Here is a 7,243-nt window from a genome sequence, read left to right on the forward strand (position 1 = left end):
GCTGGCTTGCATTATCCATGCTTTGTGCACACCTCCAAGCTATTGTTAGAACCACAGAATCACAGAATTGTTTGGGTTGGAAGGGACCTTCAAAGATCATCTAGTCCAACTCTCCTGTCGTGGGCAAGGACACCTTCCACTAGACCAGGTTGCTCAAAGCCCCGTCCAACCTGACCTTGAACACTTCCAGGGATGGGGTATCCACATCTTCTCTGGGCAACCTGTGCCAGTGTCTCACCACCCTCATCGTAAAACATTTCTTCCTTATGTCCAATCTAAACCTGCTCTCTTTCAGTTTAAAACCGTTGCCCCATGTCCTGTCACTACAGGCCCTTGTAAAAAGTCTCTCTGTGTCTTTCTTATAAGCCCCTTTATATATTGAAAGGCCGCAAGAAGGTCTCCCTGGAGCTGTCTCTTCTCCAGGCTGAACAACCCCGACTCTCTCAGCCTTTCTCCATAGCAGAGGTGTTCCACCCCCCTGACCATTCTCGTGTCCCTCTTCTGGACCCACTCTCACAGGTCCACGTCTTTTGTGCTGGGGACCCCAGAGCTGAACGCAGTGCTCCAGGTGGAGTTTCACAGGAGCAGAGCAGAGCGGGAGAATCACCTCCCTGGACCTGCTGGTCACGCTGCTGGTGATGCAGCCCAGGATGCTATTGGCTTTCTGGGCTGCAAGTGCACATTGCTGGCTCTTATATTCTTGTTTTGTTCTGCACTAAGATACCCTGAAACAAAGGAAATTGCTTATAGCATCTGTACTAGCTACACAGAGGCCACACCGAACAATTATCTGGTTGATCAGCATTGCGAATGCACCACACCATGTACTCCAGCAAAACAGGTAGTTTAAGGGTAAAACGCTCCAGTGGAAGGTGTGTGGGTGTGCGGGCAGGAGCTGCGTGAGGGACAGCACACACCTGATCAAAGCAATTTGCCCAGCAGCACAGAAGAGCACTGCTGAAGGCCAGACCTGGACCTGGGTTTTCCCAGCCATCACCTCACAAACTCAATCCTCCACCTGTGTCACCAGCGAGTTACACAACAGAACCACATGCATATTGCAAAATGTAAGGCTAGTGGATTTTCCCATGAGCACTATGGTCTTTTCCGCTTACTAACACCTTTCAAATGCTGGGCCAGAAACCCCTCAGTCAGCTTTCTGTTCAAGCATTAGCCACCTGCGTGATTAACATCCAGTATAACAAAGCTCATCAGCCTAGGACATTGAAAAATGTCTGTTTTGTTCCTTTAACGTGCCATATGTATGAGTTTTTTCCTTCCTTCCTTCTCCTGATATTTATTCAAGTATACGAGGATTATTTCTGAATTATTCATCATACAATATCTGATTAGACTGTGGCTGTGCTAGTTCCCACTGCTTAATGAATGAGCCATTAGCCTTTTGCAGATGGTGCTATCAACAGCTATTTGAATGCTGTATGTTTGCCTGCATTTACACAGCACTGTGAGCAAAAGGATAGAGCTGAACCTAAATGCAGGGTTGGGAGATGATTTTTTACTGTAATACCCGTTAAGTATCATGCCATATACAATACTCCCTGTCTCACTCACTGTTGGAGTCCACGGGATGGCCTCATTAGGCACTCCCTATAGGAGCTATAGGTGGAGTTTCCACAGGGCACCTTCTGACGCTGGATGCAACTTCTCTCACGGCTGGAATCCTACAAACCGGACAAAGAGAGGAAGTATTTTTGCAACACTTAAATTTTGTTTTAGACAGTATCTAATACAATTTTCTCAGAATAGGAAATCTTTGTGTAGTTGAGTATATATCCTACCAAAATACTCTTTACATCACTTCAAGCAATGAAGGAAAGTACATAAAAAGAAATTGCTAGCAGTTACGATCATTTACGTATACACTGTCTTTCTACACCAATGTGTCCTATAAAATTTGGCCACTGCTGCCATTTCAGAGCCATGGCTCACCTGCATGAGCAGAGGCAGACACCATCTGTGTGCTCCAGATACTTCTTTCTCCTAAAGTTAGAAAATAAGAAGTGAAAGAAGACACTGTACTAGATAACCCAAGCAGTAGACTGAGAAGAGGCATAACTGGCACAGGCGCACTCTTACTTTGGGAAGGTCTTTGACAGATGTTGGAAGACTTTTTCTTTATTGAACTGGGGAACACTGCATAGCTGTGTGTTGTGCCAATAACCTTGTGAAATTCAGCCCAGAATACACAGTGCACTCCTATATGCCTGCTTGGCGGGGTTCCTGCTGGTGCCCTTAAGGCCAACCGGGCAGCCTGGCATCGAAACAGCTGGAGAACAGGGCACCAGGAGGCGATGCCTCGAGGCATGCAGCCACCCACTGTCACCAGCAGCAAGGCGTGCCTGCCCCTCTGGAGGTGAGTTCAGCCAGGCATTTGGTACAGGCAGCAGCAGTGCTTTTACTTTTGCCTTTCCATAGTCTACCCCGTAAAATGGAATGAGCACATAATAAAATAAGGATAAAGGGGAATCCAAAACATCCAGAGCTGGACTCTGAGCAAGTCATCAGAAGAACTATGCCAAAGTTGCTAGCAGCCAATTAAGAAACCTTTGCATCTGGAAGAAACTCAATTAGGTGCAGCATTGTTTCCAGCAAGAGCGATTTTTGTGCTACTTTTCTTCTGTTTACCTCAGGAAACACTATCCTCACAGATGGGGATGTCATCAGCAGCTTAGCCTGTCTGTGGTTGCTGATTTTGAGCTGCCCAGGATGTTCTTCCTACAATTGAAGCAAAAATAAAACTAAAGGTGGCTTGCTGATTTAAAGCCAGCACAGCCTGGGAGTCTTTCAAGCGATCTCAGACTTTCAGTGCTGGTACTTGGTATCTCCTGCTGGAGGAAGGACGTCTGATTCATCACCACCAGAGGCTACAGAAGATGAGTCAGGATTATACAAATTCCATTTAGTTTGTGTAACAACACTACTTTCTGTATTGAAAACTTCCTTTGCTGCTGCCATAAAGATCTCTACTGAACAAAACCCTAAATATGCAGCAATTAGCAAACCGTCACCCAGACTGGGGCTGGTCACTTGCGTGACCTGTTTTTCGGTATTTGTGGGGTCTCGGCTGTGTGCGCAGCCAGTGTGGCAGTGGAGGGGAAGGGGCCAGCAGGAGGGGGCTGATGTTGAGGAAAGCAAACTGAAACTCAAGTGTCAGAAAAGCTGCTTGACAGAGAAGTGTATCAGGTTGTGGGAAAAGCCTTCCAAGAGCAGTAATAGACACCCAAAACTTGTGATGAGTCAAATCAAAAGCAGAAATAACTTTGATCAAAAATTTTGATAAGATATGGGAGAAATGCAAGTGTAGTTTACATTTGAGTATTAAACTCTGTATATATTGATTTAAGCCCCTGGATTAAATCCAGAATATTTAAAATAATGGCAAGCTCATATTTATATTAAATAGTTAATAATAATAAAAAAATCCCCCAAGCCCCTTACAAGCTTTGCTCTTATACACATCATTTTCTCTAGTGATCATTTTAAGAAAATATGATTTTTACAAATGGCTAGGAGACATCTAAATTCCTCAAAATGCCGTACTGACTGTTGAGAGCTCCGCTTAATTCACCGCCTGTGGCACGAGAAGGGAAAATGATCCCTCCCTAGAAAAGACAGGTGCTATTATCATCATTTCCATTTCTTCCAAATTGCAAATATTGCTGCCTTTACAGTGATTCTCCCACCTAACTGTATTTAGTAACAACTAAGCTGGCTCTTGTGCTAACAGTTGCCCGGGAAATAAAAACGAGTGTGAGTCGGAGAGTTTCAGCAATGTCTGCTTTTGTCCTAAGAATTATTGACAGCGGGAGATTACAGTGAAAAACTGACAGTGTCTCTATACAGTTGCCACTTATGTCAATGGTGAACTCACTATTGAAAATAATTCACAGGTGTCTGTGTTACACATTAGTGGTTCTGTCACAGCGTAAATTGGGAGTTGATGAATGTAACTTCCCAGTTATGAAGTGCCCTGGAGCAATGCTAAGCCTGGCTTGTGTAACCAAACAGCAAAGCATGCAAAGTTGAGGTGTGCACATTTAGCAGCACTGTACAATCGCTTGCTTGGATGATCCCTGGCCGGGGCAGATGAGGTCGGCTTTTCTTGTTGTCAGTGCATCTTCAGAGGGTGCCTGCACTGGAGACCTGCCCTGCTGAGCACCTCGCAGGCGCCCCCAGACCTGGCTGGAAGGAGGACCTGCACCCAGCTCTGCCAAAAACTGCCAGCTCAGACATGCTGCTGAGCTTACACAACTGTCATCTTCCACGTGCGCAGAGGACTTCCAGTGTCAGAGAGCACAGTGCCTCTGTGGCAGCTCCCCAGCGTGATGCAGCCACCACGCAGCCAAGGCCTGCTCCACCTGGGGTCTAGTGGGTCTCACCCGCACCCTCAAACACCGGCAGCAGGGAGCCAAAGCAACCCATTGCCTCTGCCCTACTCACAGGCTGACAGCAGTACTCGAGGACCCGGCATTAAGGACACTTAAAACTACAGACGTGTGTAATCTGTATATATGCACAGATACACACATATATATACACACACACATATCTTCCTTATGTAGCATGTTTTAGGTTGCATGCTTACAAATAGGAAGTACAGAAAAACCTAAAAGCTCGGGTTTGCTAATCCTTACCTATACACGGTACATACCCATCGCAGGTTCTCAAGCCTTTGCCTGAAGAGTTTGCTGCAGCAAGAAGATAGGCCAGGGATTGGCCCTGACCACCCCCCCCAGTCCTGTGGAGGGTTTCAGAAGTCTATGTAAGAGTTAAGTGGACAAATATGAATAAATCAAGGCAAGTTTCTTTTTGCAAATATTTCTGAGGAAAATGAAATATCTGCAGCCATCATCCAGAGGGACGTTAAGGAAGATTGCAGGTTTGCAGACTTAAACAACGGGAACCAATAGCATTAATATCTTGTCTTCCTTCCACCACCAACTTGAACCCAAGGTCTACTGCAAACAGTCCTCTAGCTCAAGCTACATCTGCTGTCCTTACCAGTTAACTTAAATTGTTACTGGGCTTTGGCATTACCCACATATGCACACTGTCCTTGATAACTTTGCATGTATTAGCATGGTGAGAAGGAGGGAAATTGCTCTGCACTGGAAACGCCTGCTCCCTGCCTGGTGAGCTCTCTACTACCCTACAAAAGTCTTAAAAATACCCAACAACCTAAACCACCAAAAATGTTTTAAAACACATCCAGGTTAGGGCAACGCTTCTGCTTGCACAACGCATCACCCTGTGGCATGCCACACTGCTAGTCTGATGTGCCCAGCACTGGAAACACCCCTCTCCCATTTGACAAAGAGAGGCAGAAGATGCAGGAGGATCAAGGGCTACAGAAGAGGAAGGGGAGGAACCAGGGGAGCATCCAGCCCAAGCACGGACCCAGCCCCGAGGGTTTCAAAGTTCAGTGGCAGCCCATGTGCATAGTTTTATCAGCCTTCTTTGAAACGGATTAGCAGCCTCTGGTGGCTTTCCTCTCTTTTGTACAAAAGGGCAGGTGGTGAGGCTCTTTTGGTTTGTTTCACATAAAAGAAACAGATATAGGATAGTTATCTCACTAGAAGGGGTCCCCAGGTGACAGAGTATTCCCTGTAGGACGTGAGGTGGGGTGGCAGCACACCCCCACCCCCAGCTGCTCTGGCCTGGTTACCTCCCCATAAAATGAGCGTGTTTTTCCCGTGCAGTGTGATGGCTAACCATTATCCATTGGTAAGACATCCGTTGCTGTCACTGGCGACAATACTCGGGCCTGACTGCACCTGCTGAGGCCCTGATTAGATTGTGTTTAATGGCAGGCTGCTCGGGGAGATTACAAGCACGTCGTGGGCATCGGCTCCTCCAGCATCTGCACACATTGTCTGCAGGGGCTAATCCACTGTTTCAGACCTGGGGTATCTTGCCTCTTTGTCCCTTCACCTCTCAGAAACCTCTGTCTCAGAAATTATGCTCCCACGCACCCGCTGCTCCCTCACCAATGCCTGCCTACACCACAGGCTCAGCATCTGCGGCTTCGTTCCACCCTGGACCTCACCATGCTGCCGCCATGCCTCTGCATTGCCTCCTTCCCCGTGCCAGCACATCCCAAGGTGGCGGATGTGACCCAAGGGCAGGCAGGGGATGCTGTCACCCTTGGGGCAGCAACCCTGAGGAAACTCTGGGAGGTTTTGGTTGCACAGAAAGACCTCCTTTTCACAGTATTTTAGGGGAATTGAAGTTCTCAAAAAAACTCCTTACATAGCATAACCTTAATAGTCCAGTACTGGAAATTCACATTGTTACCCAGATTCTTGCCAGGAAAAGAAAGTCAGCATCTTGCTGAAGAGAAGATGCCCCGGGCGGATGGAGAGGCAGTGGACGCGACACGGGAGTGCATCTCTGCAGAAGAACGTTGACACCTGGTGGCTGGTCCAGCCAACTGCTCAGGTGGCGGCCAGCCGCCCTGCTGAGGGTTTCCAACCTTCGCGTCAAAGGAATTTTAACAGTGGAACTGAATAACTAGAGAAAGAATTACAGCTTTACTGGCATTAACCATGTGTTATCCTGTATATCTGGGGGGGTGGGGTGTACTCACTTGGAGGAACACCAGAACCAGAGCCTCCGTTAATGAGTCTTGACGGAGCTGTCCCCAGCCTCAACAGGCACAATGTGTTCAACGAACATACATGCACATTGGTGCCTCAGTCCTAAAAAGCCTCCTCTAGGACTGAATAACTAACCACTAAAAATATTACTGTAGGCTTCCTTCATGACAAAAAGTATCATTTATTCCTTTCCGAGCTACTGTGTGACATTTCCCATGAATGATCTCACGCATAGTGTTTCACCTCCTTCAAGCTCAGGAGTGATACATTCAGTCCTAAAAAGCCTCCTCTAGGACTGAATAACTAACCACTAAAAATATTACTGTAGGCTTCCTTCATGACAAAAAGTATCATTTATTCCTTTCCGAGCTACTGTGTGACATTTCCCATGAATGATCTCACGCATAGTGTTTCACCTCCTTCAAGCTCAGGAGTGATACATCCCAACAAAGAGGAAGTCAGACAAAAACACCAGGAGGCCTGCGTGGATGAACAAGGAGCTCCTGGACAAACTCAAACACAAAAAGGAAGCCTACAGAGGGTGGAAGCAAGGACATAGCCTGGGAGGAATACAGAGACATTGTCCGAGCAGCCAGGGATCAGGTTAGGAAAACTATAGCCCTGAT

Source organism: Aptenodytes forsteri, unplaced genomic scaffold, assembly GCF_000699145.1.
Source record: "Aptenodytes forsteri isolate BGI_AS27 unplaced genomic scaffold, ASM69914v1 Scaffold112, whole genome shotgun sequence".
Classification (NCBI taxonomy): Eukaryota; Metazoa; Chordata; class Aves; order Sphenisciformes; family Spheniscidae; genus Aptenodytes; species Aptenodytes forsteri.